This window comes from Dipodomys merriami, unplaced genomic scaffold, assembly GCF_024711535.1.
Source record: "Dipodomys merriami isolate MVZ:Mamm:240054 unplaced genomic scaffold, mDipMer1.0.p SCAF_761, whole genome shotgun sequence".
Classification (NCBI taxonomy): domain Eukaryota; kingdom Metazoa; phylum Chordata; class Mammalia; order Rodentia; family Heteromyidae; genus Dipodomys; species Dipodomys merriami.
The window spans coordinates 228,127-250,278 of NW_027206359.1; the positions used below are offsets into that span (position 1 = coordinate 228,127).

The 22,152-nt window shown below is 38.8% G+C and overlaps 2 long non-coding RNA genes across 3 annotated transcripts; both read left to right on the forward strand.

Moving 5' to 3' along the window:
* The first annotated feature begins 779 nt into the window (after nt 1-779).
* Nucleotides 780-4,475, forward strand: LOC138818458 (uncharacterized). The gene is made up of 3 exons (XR_011369138.1): nt 780-835; nt 2,365-2,446; nt 4,369-4,475. It is a non-coding gene; the product is annotated as an uncharacterized lncRNA (long non-coding RNA).
* Nucleotides 4,476-7,986: 3,511 nt separating this feature from the next.
* LOC138818457 (uncharacterized) lies at nt 7,987-20,322 on the forward strand. 2 transcript variants are annotated; one of them, XR_011369136.1, is made up of 3 exons: nt 7,987-8,156; nt 9,476-10,173; nt 20,257-20,322. It is a non-coding gene; the product is annotated as an uncharacterized lncRNA (long non-coding RNA). The 2 variants fall into 2 exon arrangements; XR_011369137.1 differs by lacking the exon at nt 20,257-20,322 and adding an exon at nt 10,463-11,205.
* Nucleotides 20,323-22,152: the final 1,830 nt, after the last annotated feature.

A 22,152-nucleotide genomic window follows, 5' to 3' on the forward strand; every position in this document is an offset into this window, starting at 1 on the left:
GCGCCCTCCCGTTGATGAAAGTATCCCAGGAGTCTGGGGTCTTTCAAAAACATTAAGCATGCCAAACCATGGGTTTCCATTGTCCTAGTAGAAGTTTTGCATTCTAGGATCTTCCTTCTAGGTAAGTCTATTCTTGGGCCCTCATATGCATATACTCACAGAAGTAAATGTCTCACAAACCATGGAACATAGTTGGCCAATGATGATTAGCTCACACAGAGACTCAAGAAGTTTGGTTCTGTAGCCTTTCTGAGAGGCCTTGGACTAGGTACTGTGGGCAACATTGACAGTAATTCCTCAGAGCAATACCACTGGCAGCAAGTGAGCCCTGACTACTACTTAGCCCTTACTTGTTCTCCCTCGGGTATGAACACATGAACAAACCCAGTTTAGCTTATTGCACAGTGTCCTCATCAATGAAATCATTTTGAGCCTAGGAGAAACTCTCCATTTGAAAAGCAGTACACATAAGAAGCAGATGATGGCCCACACTCAAATGCTTCAGGAGAACAGAGTGTAAGGGTGTCTACACAGTTGGGAAATAGGATTCTGAGGGGTAGGAAGGGATGATTTTAGATAGCAAACTTAGAAGTAATTATACGAATTCCTAACCTAACTTTCTTCTGCCCCTCAGATTCAATTCAGGAAGTGGTGGAATGTTTATAATCACAAAGTGGAGTTTTTAATCCCAGGCCCAAACTTTAGGTGTTCTTGTTACGTCTTCACACCTGCCACTGATGTAAACAGTCAGAAGGGCAAAGGGGAAGGGACCCCCTGCACAGGAATATAAATGGAGCTTACAAGCCACTGCAATCTCTGACTTTCTATGTTGAAGGTAAGATAAAAGGCAGTTTGAGTTTCTAAGAACTCAGTTTCTAGGCTACATGGCTCCTTCAGAACTTCTTTCCCTCCTCCTGTGTTTTGAGAGCAACAGTTAGTACAGTACTTCTGTCTCTTAGGGGCAATCTTTCTCTTCACACAATGCTTAAAGTAGACAATAGGTGGAAGCTGCCATTAAATAAAAAAAGTATGAAATCAGGCTGGGAAGATGGCTCAGTGGTAGAGCGCTTGCCTTGCATGCATGAGGCCCTGGGTTCAATTACTCAGCACCACATAAGCAAAAAGAAAAAAGCCGGAAGTGGCGCTGTGGCTCAAGTGGTAGAGTACGAGCCTTGAGTTGAAGAGCTGAGGGACAGTGCCCAGGCCCAGAGTTCAGGCCCCAGGACCGGACCGTGCCCCTCCCCAAAAAAGTATGAAATAGCACACAGTGAGTGCTTCCCCTGAATTCCTGGACCTAACAATCTCTCATTTCTGCAAGGCAAGCACTCTACCACTGAGCCACCTTCCCAGCCCCCAATTTCTCATTTCTGAAGAAAAAATGATTATGGGTGAGTACTAACAGCCTCCATTGCATGGTGAGCTTAGAACACTTTTCCCAAGGCAGGTTCTGTCCAGGTATTAGGATGGATGAGATCTACTGGATCAATGAACTTACAGACAATGCAAGACAGAAAAGTCTAAGAGACTGAGTCTCAAAAGAAGAAACTGGACCAAGGAGAGAAAACTTATCATTGCTGGAAATGGAGAAATTCAGAGACTGTTTCTCTGAATACAGACAGGGTAAAATTATAACAAAGTTCTAAGTTGTGGCTCATTAGTAGAAACTATCAAGTCAACCTCATTAAAGCTAAAAATAAAACTTATAAAAATAAAAAAACTATTTGGATTTCAGTACTAACATCTATTTTAAGATGTGTGTGTGTGTGTGTGTGTGTGTGTGTGTGTGTGTGTGTGTGTGTGTGTGTGTGTGTGTGTGTGTGTGTGGAGTCTGAGTTTATGTATGGGACAGCATTGGTTCTTAAAAATCACAATATTGACGCTGTCCTTTAGGTTTCCAATTGAAGTCTGGTGGTGTTCTAGCTCTACCAGTTGAAACACACAATTCTCAATTTCTTCTGATTAACTGCAGATAAACATGTAATGGATATGTCAAGCTGGGTTGGTTTCAGTTCTACTCTGTCGATATTATGTTCACAATGAACTATACCACTGTGGACAGGGACAGGAGGGAAAATCAGAGACAGAGAGCAAATGAAGGGATGAGATTGTCAAACCAGAAATGAACTCAATACCTAATTTACAAAATTAAAAATCTAGGTTGATGATTCTCTCCTCCAGGTTTTGTAGGTGCCCTTAAGGCCCATCGATGGAGATTTTGAAGGTTAACTTATATGATAATTAATATAGAGCCAGAATCTCTTAAGAAATTTTATGAAAAGCATTTCATTCTTAGTACTGGTTTCTCTTTGAGTGGTGATTCTATATGTTGTTGGCAGAGCTAATTCTTTTTCTTCTTGTCTTTAGTACTTGTCAGGTGTTGAAATCCTTCTTAAAGCTTTGCAACAGAAGTCTGCTATATCTTGGCACCCTGCCCCTAACTAAAATGGTAATCAACGTTTGAAATTAATGTACTTGATATGAGTTTTATTTATTTATTTAATTTGTTTTTGGTGGTGAACTCTGGGCCTGGTCGCTGTCCTTCAGCCCTTCAGCTCAAGATTAGTGCTCTACCACTTGAGCCTCAGTACCTCTTCTAGCTTTTCTGCTTAGGTGGTGCTGCAGAATCAAACCCAGGGTCTCGTGCATTCAAGATAAGCTGTCTACCACCAATCCACCTTTTCAGCCCTTAGGAGTGGTATTTTTGTGCACGGATCTATCAAGCAAATCTATTTACCAAATGTGTTTATTTGCCACTATACGTATTCAAAATTATGAATTATCTGATATTTTAATGAATAAAACTGTTATCATTGTTACCAGAAATTGTTTGTCTCCTCATGCTGTAAACATGGAGGAGGCATTTTAAACTAAAACTACAAAATAAATTTTAAGATCTTGGTGTTAACAAATGTGTCCAGGTGTTGTTACATTAAACAGAGAATTCAAAATGGTTTTTCTTCATGAATACAGAGATCAAAGTTCTTATAATACTTTTTTCAAAATGCAAATTAAAGGGAAAATCAGTCAGGAGGTAAAATTTATATTGAATGTAAATTTTTAAAGAGGAAAAGAAGATCCTAGATGGCAGACTAAAGACAAAGCAACATCAGGGCCCTATATGCTCAATACTAAATAAGAAGCTTTAATTGAAAAATTCAGCTGGAATGTGAGCATCAGGCAAAGGCAAGCAATCAGAGCCTACCACCAACAAAGAAACACCATAATGTATATCTCAGAAAAAGGAAACAAGTTCAGACCAGGGCTCAACATCCTTATCCTTGATTTCAATGATACACATACACCCCCCCTACACACACACAGAAACACTCACTCACACACACACACACACACACACACAAACACACACACACACACACAAGAATGTATGCAACAGCTCAACCTACTCACATCCATTCAACATGAATCAAAGATCTTCCTGTAATATTTGAAACTTTAAAAGTTTCAAGTCTTGTAAATAATTGATAACAGATGCATAAGCAATTATTTTCTGAATAGCATCTGCTATGAAAATGAGAGTTCATGATTGTTATAACTACTTAAACATCTCTGAATCTCAAAAGAATTAAACTAGAGACAATCCGAATTTGGGGACTATATTTCTACCAGCTCTTCTGCAAAGGCTTAATAAGAAGTTATGAAATCTAAACTTAAATACCAAATCAATACAATTAATAATTGTGTAAGTGAAGTGAAAGACACTGATCAGAGACCTATGCTGTCTCCAGTTCTCAGCCAGCTGCACACTGTGGCACCTTTGATTCTGCAGGGCCTGGCCCACAGTTGTATCCCCAGAGCAGTGATCCTGCTGGGGTTGGGGCTGGGAGATTTGTGGAGAGGAGGGGTGGCCACGGGGGAGGCCAAGCTGGGATTGGGGATGGTGGTGGTAGGGAGAGGATGGGAGGCCCTGGCAGAGGCTGGTGAAGGGAGGAAGGAGGCAGTAGCACGGTGGCTCAGGAAGCAGCAACTGCAAAGGCAGCTGGGTTCTGGGGAATGTCTGTGAGGTGCAGAGTTTGGCCCCTGGGGTCTGGTGGCTGGGTGAGGAGAGGAAGGAGTCTCAAATCCCATCTAAACAGACAATGAGAAATGAGACAACCAGTGGCTGAAGAATTACAAGAAGAAAGGCAGAGACTTGGGACTTGTAGGTAAACTCTGGGGGCGGGGAGGACAGCAGTGTTGGACAAGTGGTAGTCATGCCTCTCTGGAGGCTGTGGGCTTGGCCTCACTCTTGCCTTGAAGCAGGCACCGTATAATTCTGCCTGGAATCTTTAATAGTAGCTTAGTTTAACCTTAAAGTCTAATTTATTTGCTTTGCTTTTTTTTTTTTTTTTTTTTTTTTTTTGCTTACAGTAATAGAAGAATTGGTGGGACAATCTGAAAGGATCTCTGGCTTCTTATTTTCTCATCACCCTGAGCTACAACCTGTGTGCTACCAGCTTAGATGATGGGACTTTGAAATTCTGGAAAGCAGATGCACATCATAAGGCCCCATGGCTTTGGGATTTCTCAGATTCTTTTTAAAATGTAATTGTTACTAAGGTGTGTACAGTGATTTCACAATTCATGTAATGTGTACACTTGTCTTGTAGACAATGCCATCCTTTCCTGAGCTTTTTCCCAGTTTCTGTTTTTGTTGTTGTTGTTGTTGATTGTTTTTGTTTTTGTTCCTGACCTTCAGCTTGAACTCAGGATTGGGTGTTGCCCCTGAGTTTTTTGTAATCAAGGCTACTTTACCTCTGGAGCCCCAGCTCCTTTTATGGCTTTTTGGCTGTTAATTGGAGAGAAGAGTCTCAGAGATTTTCTCACTCCATCTGGTTTTGAACTGAGATCATCATCAGCCTCCTGAGTAGCTAGTATTCTAGGCCTGAGTCCCCAGTGTCCAGCTACTAAAGTGTTGGTTTCATCCTTCCCTGTTTGTGTTACAACTTTCCTTAACTCTTGGCACTAATACTACATATTGCTTGGCTCAAATCTGAATAAGTGGAACATGCTGTATTTTGAGGAAGGCAGGAATAGGAAACTGTAGGCCATAGGGACATATAAGCTAAACAAATCATTGGGAACATGGCATAAAGACAAATAAGTTTATTGCCAGTTGACTGTGTCATGTCTTTACTGTTAATTCTGCATGGCCTGTGGATGATGTTATACGTATCCAAATGGTCATTGGCAGAAATAAGGTTTCTCATCCTGTTCTATAAACAAAACAAAAACCAACCAAAAAATACTACCTATGAGTCCAGCAATTTCCTCTAATTAGAGATCAGTATGCCCTAGTTTATGAAAAAATATCCATTATTCAAGTGCTGCTACTTTTTCTAACCACAAATATAATGAAATATGTAGTTGTCTGTAGAATTGCGTATGAACACCATCATTTTAATTCACAAAAAATTCAGACATTTAAATGTTTATTTATCTATTTTTTGTCAGATGTGGGGCTTGAACTCAGTGCCTGGGCACTGTCTGTGAGACTCTGTGCTCAACATAGTTAGCACTCTACCAATTGAGCCACAGAGACACTTCTGACTTCTGAGTTGTTAATTGGAGGTAAGAGTCTTATGGGTTTTTTTCTTCCTGAGCTGACTTAGAACTGTGATCCTCAGATCTCAGCATCCTGAGTAGCTGGGATTACAGGAATGAGCCACTGGCACCTGGCTTCAATAGTCATTTTTAAAATGATGAACTGCTTGGTGCCTCTGGCTCACATATATAATCCTAGCTATAGTTAGGATTACAGGTATGAGAAACAAACACTAGGTGTGTGTTGTTCATGATGGTTTATATTGGCATGTTTTGATATTGTTTGTTTCTTATACTACATTGCTCTTATTTTTATTTTCACCTAGGTGGGGGTGATAGGTACTAGCCAGTGTTGAACCTTCTTTGGTTGAGATGGAGCCATGTGGAAGTTCTTGCCTATGGCATGAAATTGAAATCCTCCAGCTCTCAGCTCCCAATGAACCTGGGATGATAGATGTATTCCATCACGCAGAGCCAGTGGTTGGGGAGCATTGCAGAAAAAACTACACTGGTCTTGAACTGATGTCCCAAATAGCTAGCTTTACAGGCATATGCCTTCAAAACCTTGTTGTATTCAATTTCACTTTGAAGTAGTGTTTGTACATACTTAGAGAGTACAATGATAACACACTACATGTTTAATATATAGAAGTCAATACAATTAGCAGGTTAATCTCCTAAAACATTGAAGCTAATGTATTTTGGTAACCTCCTGACTGTGCTAGTTATTTTAGAATATACCATAAACATGAATACAATGATGATGTGAACTAGAAGATTGAAAGTTTATAGAGATTGAGACAAGTTAGACTATGTGTAGTAAATATATATTTATCCATTGCTGCTCTGAAGTACATTATCATATATTCACTGTGACAATACCATCATATATTCACCATGACAATAATTTTCTTGCAGTGTAGAATTTTCCATTTCATAATCTGCCATCTTTTATCTTTTTTACATTCTCCTTATAAGTATGAATGCTTTCTTGTTTCTTATAATGTTTTGAAATTATTTTAAGATGGAATTAAAATTCGTTGAGTCTACTGTAATTATCTCATTTTGTTTGGTTTTGTGATGCTAAACATTAAGACCAAGGGTGTCTGAAAGTGATGCCAGCAGACTATATCACTAAATTTTATTCTAATTACCTCTTATTATTGTATTTTGATATAGGGTTTTATTGTTGCTGTTTAATAATATAGAGTGTGGTGAAGGTGGACTGAAACTTGCAACCCCACTGCCTCCAATAACAATGCTTTCTTACTAGGATCTGGAAGCACATAATTATCACTCTAGCTAACAGGAGGTTGAGACCTGAGATTTACTTCAGACAGCCTGAACAGGGAATTTTATGAGTCTCTCCTCTCCAGTTCAGTACAGAAAACTTGCAGTGAAACTGTAGCACAATTGGTAGGGCACTACACGCAAGGAAAAAACACTCGGGATTGTCATATAGCCCCTGAGAACAAGCCCTAAAACACACATATGCACAGACACACATTCACCCACATACACATACACTCTCACACACATGTACACAAACAAAATTGCAGGCAATGTTGTACCTTAAATTCTTATCCAGGGGTTGGACAACAGTCCACTTATTTGTGAAGGTTTTCCTTGATTATTTTGAAGGAGGAGGATAGTTCATGGGACACAGATGACAAGACTTTAGTGAGGAATACTTTATAAATGACTAGCTTATAAAAAGAACAGGAGCACAGCTTTTATCTTTAAATAGTACATTCCTTCAACTATAGTATTTTTAAATAATAATCATTGAATTATGAGAAGACAATGCAGCACCTCTTCCCTTCTCCCCTTCCCCTCTGTCATAAAATATGACAAAATTATCAAAAATAGTCTTTTATCTTACAAGAATGAACACTTGTAAAAATGTCTGACTATATGTGTAATGTTTGTTTTTCAATACTTGTTTGATTTTCCCACCTCTAAGTACTTGCCTTTTTCCCAGATGACAGCACACAGGGGCATCAAGAGCAAACAGATTAGGAAACAAAAACCTTACAATGTCCTAGGAAGTAGATGTCAAAAATAGATGCAAGAAGCACATGACAGGCTGAGAGGGCCATGAGACCCAAAATGATTTGTGCATTATGAGAGAAATAGTGACAAATAAGGCTTGGATCTGACCTAGGAAGGGCTCCTTGAGGCTGAGACCATGCCTGTATCTAGGCTTAGCTGAGGATGTTGGGAATTGACAATGTCCACATGTGGATATAGTGATGTGAGAGGGGAGATTTCAGTCTCCAGTTTGTCTTTGGGATGGTCTTATGTGACCAAACAGCTTAGATCATTGGGCTCTGAGAAATGACACTACCTACCTCACAATGGAATAGAATATAGAACTATGAGAGCCAAGCAACTGTAACTGACATTCAGCTCAAGCCAGCTCACTTGGCCTGTGGTGCAGGAACAAGAAAGATGTTCTTGTGTTGTTTTCAAAGTTCAAGAGACTCAGCTCTCAGGCATGAGAGGTATGAGTGCCTCACTCAATGCTGCAGACTTTGGATCAGTGCCAAATCACGAATCCAATGTCTCAGGCCTTTTTTATAAGAAGAAACCAAGGGAATCATAAGGCAACTCAGGCAAGTATAACTATAACAGGAAACCTATCTAATCTCATCCAGCCCACATTAGAAACTTCTTCTTGTGTGCTTTTATATGTGTATACTGAGAAAATATTTACTGTGTACTTTTCAATCCACTCTATTACAATTACTCAATTTGAAGGGTACTCCCACTTTCACATTTCAAAGATCCATTCTTTTTACCACCTCAGTGTGACAATGAATCAGCCCAAACCCTGAATGTGCCTTATAACATATGGATCCTGGACTCAGGCTTGCTGGAAATGCTGGTAATGGACCTGGTCCCTGACTACCAGAAAGGTGATCCCTTCTATGTTGGAAACTTCCTCTACCACTATAGAGAGTGGGGGACAATGGAGCAGTTGCTGGATATTCTGTTTAAAAAGTGAATGTTCCTAAGCCAGGTGCCAGTGGATCATGCCTGTAATCCTAGCTACTCAGGAGGCTGAGATCTGAGGACCGTAGTTCAAAGCCAGCCTTGACAGGAAAGTCCATGAGACTCTTATGTCCAATAAACGACTAGAAAACCGGAAGTGGCGCTGTGGCTCAAGTGGGTGAATGATAGCCTTTAACTGAAGAGCTAAAGGATATCACCCAAGCCCAGAGTTCAAGCCCCACAACCAACAAAAAAAAGTGAGTGTTCCTCTTTCAAACTCAGGGTTGATGAGACCCCCTGGCAGAGTATTGGTATACTTGGCACCTTTCTGAGACTGTTTCACTGGAGTCTGATCAAGGAGCTTGGCTAGAGACGAAGAAGTACACTCTCTGGCTAATTCCTTAGGACTGGGCTGCCAGAGCATTTCATTTGCCTCAGAAGCTAGTGGAGCCTTAGCAATTTGCTTGCTGAGAGACCAGCATTAAAGGAATGAGCCCGTGGCATCCAACGTCCACCCTCACCTAGAAAATCACTATCTTGGAGGCCTTTGAAGGAATATAGACAGAAGAAAGGATGCAACTGAAACTTGAATTGGGGGCTTGAGTGCTGTCCCATTTGTAACACTCTACCATTTGAGCCCCAGGTCCAGTTCTGGCCTTTGGCTGGTTAATTGAAGATTAGTGTCTTTGGAATTTTACAAACTAGACTGCGTTCAAAATGTGATTAGTAGAATTAGAGGCATGAGTCATTGTGCATTTATTTGGACAGATGCATATAAGCATCCTCACAGAATTTGCATGAAATTGTGTAAACATATCTCCACTTTTTGTCTGTCATATTTACATTACCATGTGGGTCTTAGCCAGTCCCATGTGTGTCCTGTTAGTTCAGAAAAGGAGAAGCATAGAGTTAACTTCCTTCTCTCCTTCCATTGGTACAGATCCTACTACCATAACTGGAAGATGAACAAGTGAAGAAGTAAGTGGATGTTGGCACAAAAAGAAGTTCTGTCCTTGAAAACTGGGTATCTTTGAGGTTTCCGAATCAAAGCAACTTTCTTCTTTGCACACAAGTTGTGATTTTCACCAAGGGGTTGAGTCTTGGCACTTCAGTGCATAGCAGATTACACAGTTGTGGATGTGGTTGTGGTTTGGGACTCTCATGGAAGACAGGGAGGGCTGTGTATAGCAAGTCAGATTCAGTGGGGAAACAACTTTCTCTTCCTATCACAGGGAGAATTTTAGAGAATTATATTTAAGAAATTTCTAGAAGTGATATTTTGAGGACCATCCTGCTTGCAGAAGTCTCTTCCCACTTCCCAACCTGCAAGTCCTGCAGAAAGAAGCTCTAGTACAAGGCTCAGGATGAGGAGGGTGGAATTTCATTTTCCTTGTCACCAAACTGCCCACAGCATCGTTTATTCCATCCTCCTTATGTGGATGGACTTCTACCCTGATGATTTCTATGAACCCAAGAACCATTGCACCCTAAAAGAACTTACACAGTATGTCAAGCTCAACATGCCCTCTTCAGACCTGCTCTTCCACTTACATATTCTTCTGGACCAGCTGGAGGAACACATGACCCATGAGACCAAGAAAAAGAGGAAGAAGTCCTTGTTTCAATGCCTCAGAGCTTGTGAGTAGGAATGGAACCTGGGTCTCTAGAGATGGGCCTGATTGGCCAACAGCCCTTAGTACTCTCCAGCTTGGCAAAATGTCCTTTTATGGATATTCTTTGCCGGTAATATGTTCTCTTTTTGAAAGAACTTGGAAGTATACATTCAGAAATACCCTACCTTCCCATCAGTGTTCAGCAGTCCAAACTCAAGTTCTACAGCTTCCCCCATTAGATCCTCATGGAAGTTTAGTCACACCTTAACTTCTAGAGTCTACTTTAAGAATCTTGTACCTATTTCCATTCTCAGGTTTGCATCAACATAGAGCAGCTCCTGCAGAACTACAGATAAATAACCTTCAGTGATGTAGTCTATGGGGACTGATGGAGATCAGAAGCCATCACTAATCTCCAGAAAGCATGTGAACATAGAGTTTTTTTTTTAATTTGTAGAAAGGCCCAAGCAGGTTTTGAGTCCTATGGACATCCCACATGTGATGCAGGTGTACCTGCACCAAGGAAGAAGACGATCCAGAATGTCTTCCATTGATGTTCACAATCCAGCTAGATCAGCTCCAAACCAGTCAAAAAGAACACTTCTTGGTGTGCAGGGTAAATGTGTGCTAATGGAAAATGACCACAGTCTATGTTCAGTGAAACCAATAAGTGAGGTCCAAAATCTAGATTCAGTTGAAGAAAAGGAATCTTTCCTCAAAGAATACCCAGACCAATCTGTCCTCCTGCAGGGGATCCAATTTCCAATTGAGAAATTAGAATCTGTCCCTCTCTGGACTCAGGAAGAAAATCCTGTCTTTAATGAGGAAGTAGATCCCTTTGAGGACTCCGAGGCAGAATTTCTGCTGAAGGCAACTTAGAGGCCAATCTAGATTTAGAGATTCCTTTCCCTCTTCCTGGGAAAATCTTTATTTTTCTTTTTGTCCTGATTGTTGTAAAAGGTTCATTCTATTTATTTTTCTAACTTTATTAAAATGTCAATGTTTTTGATATATTCTAAAATTCATGAATCCTAAATATGTTTCTTTTTAAACCTACAATCTGAAACATCGTGCATACATGTTCTGGGGGGGGGGGAACAGAGAGTGACAGGGGGCTGTACAAGACAGCCTACTGCATATAATGGGAACTGTTAAATGTACAGGGAGTGGCAATGAAGCAGGTCATGACTGCATGGGGTGATAAGGTGGCTACAAAAGGTCTAGGACATAGCAGATCAGATGTCCTAAAAATCTATTCTGTCAATTGTGACAAATGCCACAATACTTATAGTGGTCTGTGGGATGCTCTTCCAACAGTGAGTTTAAATCTGTATACATCTTCATTGTGCTTTGGGTAAATATGGAAGAAAAATTTGACTCCAGTAATATAAAATATTTGACAAATGAAAATATTTGACAAAATATATAGAAAATATGTATACTGGAAAGTAAAAGCCATCATCAATAGAAGAAAGAAAGTTTACATAGATGAAAAAACACAAAATCAGGAAGAAAAGAAACCACAATTAAATTAGTTATATGTTAATATGTGTTATATTCTTTATGTTATATATAGTATATTATATAATATATAAGATTGAATATGATTTTTCAAACTACAAAGGCATTTAAATTTTTAGTCTAGTATTTTTTTCACAAAACATTAATGTAAAATATTATTGGGGATAGTAGGGATATAATTTGATTATAATTATATGAATATATATTTGTGCATTTCTAGATATAACATTGATTAAAAATAGATGAATAATTATATACATATATTTGTATATATCTGTCTAGGAAGTGAATATAATGAAACTGACTACAGTATGTATATAAAAGCAGCTATGAGTTGAGGCCATGAGACTCAATCCTGTAATCCCAATGATATGGGAAGCTGGGTTCTGAGTTTTAATCTCTCTTACCCCCTTGGCCTTAGATTTTCTGAGGAGGCCTGGGCCTTTCAGTGTAACAAAGAGACACATATGCAGTGGGATCACACTCCCTGACCCCAGAGGAAAGTCAGTAGAAATCAGGACAAGCCTCTTATGTTATGACAGTCTATTCAGTTCCTGTACCAAGATGGCCATCTGTAGAACATAAGATGGAAAGTTGGCATTCCCTCCAAAAGGGTCTAAAAAGAGCCTTCTGAACTATAGTATCTGACAATACTGAATTAAACCTTATTTCCCTTCCCAAGCTGCAAACACATAGAAATATAGCAAGGGCTCAAGAGAGATGGGCAAAGATTTACAAATACATAAATTTACTCTGTTTTAGTAATTCAATGAAAGTCATCAAAGGCATGTCTTTAATTTTTCTTTTTTCTTTTTAAAAGGAAATGGAAACATACTCTGAGTGTATCAGGAACTGGGTGACAGTTTGGTTGCTGAATTGTTGAATGCACTCCTGAGCAAAGGAGACACATATATTGGGGAAATTGTGTGGGGTTGGGTGTCCTCACACAGCTTTACAAAACAATAGCCATAACTTCTATGATGTCACAGTCACCTTTGCCATAGCAGCAAATAAGTGTCAAACACTGATTTTTCCCTGAAGTAGACTCAACACCACCAAATGGCACAAAGAATAAGAGGGAATGATTACTAGCCACCAGACTTCAGCTTGAGAAGCTGTCCTGACCAGAAGCTATGATTAATTGAGCTGGAGAAGGCTAATCTCCATGTAAGGCTCCTGAGCACTAAGGACTAGGCACTATTACAGGTATTGGAGAAACAGAAGTGAATATGGCTCTCTCCTCACCAATTTCATGCTTAAAAGAAAACCAGAAATCATAATGATACTTTCTGTAAATCAGAGACACGAAATTGGTGGTTTTGTGGCAACAACTTCACATTGGGGATGGGGAGAGACATCCCTAAAGAGGAGATAGTTGATATGAGAGCCATCATCCAGGCAATTATCTAGGAGCAAGTTTTCTTTCTTTATTTCTTTTTTTGGGTCCGTTCGTGGGGCCTGATCTCTGGGCCTGGGCGCTGTCCCTCAGCTCTTCAGCTCAAGGCTCTACCACTTGAGACACAGCGCCACTTCCAGCTTTTTTCTTTTTGCTCATGTGGTGCTGAGGAATTGAACCCAGGGCCTCATGCATGCAAGGCAAGTGCTCTACCACTGAGCCACCTTCCCAGCCCTAGGAGCAGGTTTTCCAGGCAGTAAGAACAGTAAGTACATCCCCCATTGATGGGAATGGACCTGACTTGCTTCAGAAAAGGAAAACAGCACTGACATGCTTGCTTGTGAAATAAGAATGGAAGGGTACAATGAAGAAAAGAGAAATCAGAAATGAAGATAGAAATAAATTAGATATTTATTGGATGCTGCAGGTTACAAGAAGAAAAGTTATGATTTTAGTTTAAATCTGACGTGACCCACTGGAACCAAAGTAGTCAAACATATGGGTCTCTGGTGTCTCATAACTGGAATCCTAGTTACTCAGGAGGCTGATATCTGAGATTCAGGTTTGAAGCAAGCCCAAAGGAAATTTGGTAAGACTGATCTCCAATTAAACACCAAAAATATGGACATGAAGCTGTGATTCAGCTGGTAGAGCACTAGCCTTGAGGAAAAAACTAAGGGACAGCACTCAGGCCCCAGGTCCAAATCCAAGGACTTCGCAAAACAAAGAAGCCAACAAATAAATTTTGGTGCTGTCATTCATCATTTAGCATTCTAGTTCAATATATTTAGTATTAGCCTTGGAATTATATCCTTAGCAAATGCTCTCCCGGATATTTTGCTTCATTACCAGTTTTCAAAGTCCTGGCATCACCACTGTCTCCTCCCAGTTAACATAGCAGTGTACCACTAGAAATTTGAAGATTTATTTTATTAATCACAAGAATTCTTATCATCTATCCACATACATGAAATGAATAGTAGCCACATTCCACTACTCTGAATATTTTTAATCCCCCTTTGAGTTAATTACCATTAAGGCTTAAAAACTCTAGAGTGGTTATCAAATTAATTCAACAGTCATCATTCTTCCACCCAATCTTGTAACATAAGTTTATAAAACTAGAGAGTATATGAAAGTGTACACATGATACCTTCTAACTATAATACTCTCAAGAAGTAGGGTTTTACAGAAACATCCTGATTGCATTGCCAAAGCAAAGGATAAGAGATTTAATTAAGCTACCTAACATCTCAGAAGGAAAATGCTATTGGCTTTAGAACAAATTCATTAGCCTGGAACTGAGGAAATTAGTTTCAGAAATGCCAGAGGCAAAGGGTATTATTCAAATCACCTTATCATGAGGCACAAGCAGCCTGTCTAGATCAAACTTCAAGGAAAAAAAGGGATGAATGAAAAGCAATTAATGCTTCTAAAACAAGCCAGTTGGTGGTGGTTCATGCTTTTTATCCTAGATACTTAGAAATCTAAAATGAAAGGATCTCAATTCAAAGACTGGCCAGGAAGAAAACCTTCCTCTCTGCAACCAGCAGATAGGAAGCATCAGCTCTGGGCCTGAAGCCCAGCAGGATGGCCTCTGCCCACAGACATCCAGACACACAAGACCACCCGCATCTAAAATATTATCAAATACATTCAAATAGTATCTTCTGTTTGGGAGATAACATTTAAAAGATGCATCAAAAACATTTCACTGAGTTCCAGTTAAAAAAGGAAGAGTGAAAGTGGAAATATGTACTCACTCACTGAAAGCTAAGTCACTGACTAGAATGATGTTAATAGGGCTAGAGGCCTATTTGGTAACTTATTCATTCAACCATCTTTCCTCACAACTTGTCAGTCAGCCTGAATAGTGAGATTTTTGGTTTTTTGTTTTTATTTTTTGTGCACATATTGTACAGAGGGGTTACAATTACATGGGCAAGATAATGAGTACATTTCTTATCAAGCATTGCAGCCTCCTCCTTTGTTTACCCTTCATATGACTTCCCAGTCTCCCCTTGCTCCCCCAATCCCCCCCCCCCCGCACCAAAGTTGTAAAGTTCATTTTCGACATGACAACTTGTACTTTTCATTGTAGCAACAGGTCCACCTGTATTCTTTTTTTTTTTTTTTTTGTCGGTCGTGGGGCTTGAACTCTGGGCCTGGGCGCTGTCCCTCAGCTCTTCAGCTCAAGGTGAGCGCTCTACCACTTGAGCTACAGCGCCACTTCTGGTTTTCTGGTGGTTTATTGGAAGTGGTTTTCTGGTGGTTTATTGGAGATAGGAGTCTCACTGTCTCTCCTGCCCGGGCTGGCTTTGAACCGTGATCCTCAGATCTCAGCCTCCTGAGTAGCTAGTATTACAGGCGTGAGCCACCAGCGCCCGGCTCCACCTGTATTCTTAAACGACTTGTTTTTCCCCATCTCCTCCACAAATTATACCGACATCAAATATAGTGAAAGCAGGGGTTAAACTGAGATTTTTGAATGAAATGTGTGTGAGCATGTAGCTTGTGAAAGAAGTAATGAAAAGCTAGGCACTGGAAGCTCAGGCCTGTAAAACTAGCTACTCAGAACGCTGAGATATGAGGAACTCAGTTCAAAGACAACTGAGCAAAAAAGACTCTTACCTCCTGTAAGATTAAATTAAAAGAAAGCTGAGCTGTGCTTCAACTGGTAGAGTGCTAGCATCACATACAAAAGCTAAGGGACAGTATTTAGGTCCTGAATTCACGCCCCATACTCAAAGCTCTCATACACAAAATAAGCATGTCAACACCACAGTATATGCATATGTTAGCAAGAGATGTAGATGAATGGGATGATGACATCATTTACCTCACCTTTAGTCTCAAGCATTCTGTGTAGCATAGCTCAGTGTGTGAAAAGCCCTAGTGTGTGAAAAGTCCTGTATATGCCTTTATCTGATTGGGAGAAGGGAAGGGAAATAACAAAATGCTGAAAGAAGTACAAAAGGTGACCCATTGCAACAATGATACTCACAGTACACTATGGCAGAAATTAACTTTACAATGTAAGGGGGGGAGTGGAGGGAAGGGACAGAGGGTGAAAAACACTGGAGTAGGTACCAATGTTCAATGAGAAGTGTTACTTAATCATGTAAATGTAACCCCTATGTACAGCATCTTTATAATAAAATTGATTTTTAGAAATATAAAAATTAAAAAAGGTTTTTTCATAAAAATCTCAAGCTGATACTAACAGAACTTCTGAGTTCATGTCAAAGTGTTTTTTTTAGGACTTTCAAGAAGCTAGTACTAAGTACATATAACCACAATTAAGTGATAATGAGAAAAGTAGTGCTTTTTATTGTATTATATAAATAAAGAAAAAAATTTTTTCATTTCTGTTTACATGGAATTCATGTTTGTGATCTGCATTGTTCCCAAGTCAGACTAATCTCTTGTCCTTAGCTTTCTTTGGTATGTATAGCCTGGACATGTAGTCTGAGGTAGAAGAATTATTCTTTGTTCAACTTGGAGGTCTAGCATAAAAGCCTTCCTCCCTGGGCAGGAGGAGGAGGAGGAGGAGGAGGAGGAAGTTAATAAAACCAAACCAGTGAGAGAGAAAAATTGAGAGAGCAAGGGAAGGAGTGACATTTCAAAAAAGAAATGTATCCTGACCTGACTTATATGACTGTAACCTCTGTGTAACTCACCTTGATAATAATAATAATACAAAAGAAAAAACAGAAATATAGTGCTGGAGGCATAACCCAAATGGAAGATCAGACTAATATGTATGTGATACCAAGTTCAAACCCCATCATCAATTTCCCCTTCAAAAAATGGCTCTTCTCATCACTTGTGCTTTCCCTAGCTTATGAAAGGGGGTGCAAACAGTTAAAGAGAGAGAAAGGTAATCTGTCAGGAACAGAACTGTACTTGCAATGAGCAGTACTTGCTAGAACACATGTTGACTAGAACACATGATGACTCTATGTTTTCTGAAATAAACAGACCTAGTTGGGCTTGAATACAGGCTCCACTGTATACTAGCTGGGGACTCAAAATTAACTAAACTCTCTGGATCTCAAATTCTTCACAGGTAAAGTGAGCATAACAATACTTATATCAAGGGATTATGAGATCTGGATGTCATCAAACATGGAGCGGGTTTTATTTTAGGTGTGTGTTCAACACTCAAACACTGCTGGAAGGAGTATAAACTGGCATGATGTTTACTATATTACTTAACAGTAATACAACAACTACTACAGACTCACTCCTGTAATCTTACTTACAAAAGGTTCTAAGCCTGAACAGGAAACTGGAGCAGACTCATCTCCAATGAGCTCTAAAAAAGCTTGAGGTGGAGTTTGGTTCAAGTGGTAGAGTGCTAGACTTAGCATAAACCTCAGGAACAGTGCCCAGACCCTTAGTTCAAGCCCTAGGACCAACACAAGCACACACACACACACACACACACACACACACACACACACACACACACACACACACACACACACACACACACACACTAAATTTTGTATGTTCCTATCATCCCACTTAATAATACTTTCCCTCTTCCAAGTTCACCAGTTGTTGTTTTTTTTGTTTTAAAAGGGACTTGCTGTGTAGCTCAGACTGCTCTTAAACTTACAATCCTCCTGGGTGCTGGGATTACAGGCATGCCTACCATAATTGGCTTCACTCAGTAACTTTATTTATTATATTTTCTGCAAGAAATCCATTCATACTTATGAAGATATATGGCTTAAAGCTGTTCACAGTAATATTCTACTGGACAAAATGTAAACAATATAGCTGGACATGGTAATATGCAACCACATGGTAATGCCAGCCAATACTCAGGAGAATAAGGAGTTGAGGAAAGCTTGGTCTACACTGCAGAACCTGGTCTCCAAGTGAAAGAAATTCTAAAAATATTAATCTACTATGAAGCACACAATATGTTAAATTTATGTAATGGAACAAATAGATCATTGTTAATGGAAATAAAATCTTGGCAGAAATTATAAATACATACATATGTATATATATTTAAATTTGGAGAAATAAAATTTCAAGTGGTATTATCTGAATCTTTCAGTCTACTTGTCACCTACCTATTTACCAACACATTGATTTCTGTTTAGTCTTCACAAAACACTGTTCTCTCACATTAGTACAAAAAATTGCAAAACAAAAAATACATTATCATAAATACAAATGTAGTTTAATCCCTACTATAAGAATTTGGAGAAAACTTGCATTCAGTTAATGGCATTGAATATTGTTCAAGAAGGGGAGTCTAGGAGAATGTTGACTCTGTGTGTGTGTGTGTGTGTGTGTGTGTGTGTGTGTGTGTGTTCCATGAGTAAATAATGGAGTTAGAAGTCGACCTATTATTCTTGCTTAGTCTTTTTGCTCAAAGCTGACACTACCACTTGAGCCACATCTCCACTTCTCGATTTTGGTTTCTTAATTGGAGAAATATCTCAGATTTTTCTGCATGGGATGATTTAAACCTGAATCCTCACTTTTTGACCTCTAAAGTAGCTAGGTTTTTAAAACATGAGCCACTGTTGGATAGCAACTACATTAACATTTTTGCATGTTTGATGAACTTTAAAGTAAAACATATATGTTACTTTTGAGAATGGCAGGAAAGAGTAATAAATGTCTAACAGAATTTAAAACATACAAAGCTGAGAATGGCAACTAGCTGAGAATAGGATGGAATAAATCAAAATTTCCTATAACAGTTTTCAGTCTGTGCACAGAAATGATTGCATTGTTGGAGGCCAAGGCCATCAGATAGCTGAGCTCCAGGTGGCTGCTATGCTCATGAGGCCAGCTAGTGCTATTCACAAGAATGTGATGTTGTTGGATGGCAAGGATCAGCTTCAAGTTCGGAACCTGGAATGTTTCTATTAATCTAGAAGGGGAAATATACCAGGACCCAATGACTGGGTATGTGGTTAGTGGTAGAATGCTGGCCTAGCATGCATGATACACTTGATTTGATTCCTCAGTATGATGTAAGCAGAAAAACTGGAAGTGGTGCTGTGGCTCAATTGGTAGTGTGCTAGCCTAGAGCAAGAGAAGTTTAGAGAGAGTGCCCAGGCCCTGATTTCAAGCCCCCAGGGCTGGCAAAATTAAAAACAAAAACAAAAACAAAAACAAACCAACCAAGCACAAAATGCTGTTTGTTGAAATAAATATGTTGAAGAATTCTTTATGTTCACTAGAAAATTGTGCTGTTGGGCATTCATAATGAACTTTGTTATGAAAAATTAAAGTAAATTAATGAAATATTATCTGGCATTGTTCAGGGCATAGTGAGATCTAAAAATGATTGCTGCCTATGGTTACTTGACATAGCAACATTAGAGATACACTTGCCAGATTGTGATTTTTTTTTTCAGTATACAATTGTGGGATTTTTTTCTTTTTCAAAATAACTTTACTGCCGGGTGCCAGTGGCTCACACCTGTAATCCTAGCTACTAAGGAGGCTGAGAATTGAGGTTCTCTGTTCAAAGCCAGTCCAGGCAGGAAAGTCTGTGAGACCCTTATCTCCAACTAAAGGTTCAGAAAATGTGAAGTGGCACTGTTGCTCAAGTAGTAGAGTGCTAGCCTTGAGCTGCAGAGCTTAGGGACAATGCCCAGACCCAGAGTTCAAGCCCTACAGCCATCAAAAAATAATAATAGTAATAATATTAATTTTATTGTTACTATTAAGGTTTTATATATAAAGGCTACCATTTCATATGTTTGTTTCTTTGATAAAAGAAACGCATATCCATCTTCATTGCCAACAGTTGCTATATATTTATTCAAATACACACATACACACATACAAACACGTGTAGTATAAAGACCCAGGCAGTCTGCAAGGAAATATTTTAATAGGAATTCCATATAATATTGTCTGCTGAGATCTGACTTGAATTTATAGTAATATCTAGCTGCTTCCACCCCTGGACAAGTCATCATCATTGGTGAAGATGTTGCCATTTGAATTTAGAATGCCCCAGAAAGACCTGTGTTAAAGAAAAATGATTTACCATTTCCTGAGAATACCTGAATATTTCCTCTGGAGATTAAGTTCTTCAGAGTGAAACCCATGAGAACATAGACTCTCATCTTCTTTTATCTTTAATCATTCTAAGTCAAAAACTTTTCTCTTTGACATACTCTCCATTTTCACATTGTCTTGTCACAGGCCACCAAAGCAATAAAACCAACTGAACATACCCTGAAATCTTCGAACTTGTAAATCTGAGTAAGCTGCTTAATAAATGGACAATATCATTATTATGGTAGGTTATTAAGCTAACACAGAAGTCTAGTCTTTCTAACAATGTAGAATATATTAAAATGTGCTTCATTATAAAATATCTAACTCCATATTGTATTTTGTGTTTTTGTTTCTGCTAGTCCTAGGGCTTAAACTCAGGACCTGGATGGTTCTTTTGTTTTCTAGGCCAGAGCTTGACATACAATCTGAACTGAACTCCATTTCCCCTGGTGGTTAATTGGAGATGAGAATCTAATGAAGTTTCCTACTTAGGATGGCTTTGAACTGTGATCTTCGGATCTCAATCTCTTAACTAGCTAAGATTACATCCTTGAACTACCAGTGCCTAACCATGTTGCATATTTTGTGTAATTCCAATTTCCAGCATTGTGTAGATGCTCTTACTACAATATTTTTAAAAAATTAACCCTGTTTCCATTGTATTTGATGATGGTATAATTTGTGTGTGGGGGGGGGGAAGGGAACAAACAAATTGTTTAAATAGGGATACAGATGGACCTATTGCAACAGTGAGATGTACAAGACGTTATGTAGAAAAATGAACTTTACAACTTTGGCACAGGAGTGGGGAGCGGGGTAGGGGAGATAGGTAGGGATGGTAAGGGGAAACAAAGGAGGAGGCAACAATGCTTGATAAGAAATATACTCATTACCTTGCCCATGTAATTGTAACCCCTCTTTATGGTATTTTCACAGTAAAAAAAACCTTAAAACATGGATATTTGTAAAGTTTATAATAAAGAATGTTCAGCCTTTACAAAATGTATGCAAAATCTATGCTAAACTATTGATATTTACTGTACCTTTCCTGCAATCAGTTTGATATAGTTTAATATTTGTCATGCCAAGTTTTTCTATATTCTACTGGAGATTTACTTTTTCATGTATGTATATATATGTATATGTACATGTATCTACCTATCTATCTATCTATCTATCTATCTATCTATCTATCTATCTATCTACATATCTACATATCTATCTATTTATATCTATATATTCTGTATTCTCTCTCTCTATATATATATTCCAATGTGGATAAATAGACTTGAAACTTTGCTTTGTTATTTTGTTCGGAAGCTGAAACTGGTCAGCTCATTCTGTGACAATATCTGTGCTCATTCTCATCATTCCTTTATTTACCACACAATCTGCCTTCTAAAACCAGCTTCATTTCCTAGGTAAGGTTACCAATCAGTCCAACCAATATACACCCAGAGGCTTTTAATAAAGCAAGCTTTAAGGAAGGAAGATAACATGAAGTGACAACTACAGAATTTCTACAGAGACCTGACATCGTTCACATTTCTGCCTTCCTTCTCTTCTCATACTTCAGAAAGCATTGACTAACCCTGTAAATATACTGCATTTATCACTTAAGGATCAGTGTTTTTTTTTCCAACCCGAAACCTTCTTTTCCATGATTTTTAACATAAACTTTTAGGACTTTTTTTGATTCTGATAGGATTCCATTGAAAACGAAGCCAAGTATATCAAGAAAGCCAATGTTTTCAACTCAGAGTACTAAACAAAAGAGGGAGAAAATGAAGGTTAGCTATATATGTTAAGCACAAATATAGGCAATATCAAGATATTTTGAAATTGTATATTTTTACTGGATAAAGTGGTTCAAACCTGTAATATTATCTGCCTGGAAAACATAGATTAGAGAATTCCAGTTCCAGGCAAGCACAGACAAACAAAGTTTCAGAAACTCTAACCATTTGCTGGGTGCAATGTGTTTTGCTTGTTCAAGCAGGCCCAGGCATAGTGATACTACCTCAAAATAAGCAATCAAAT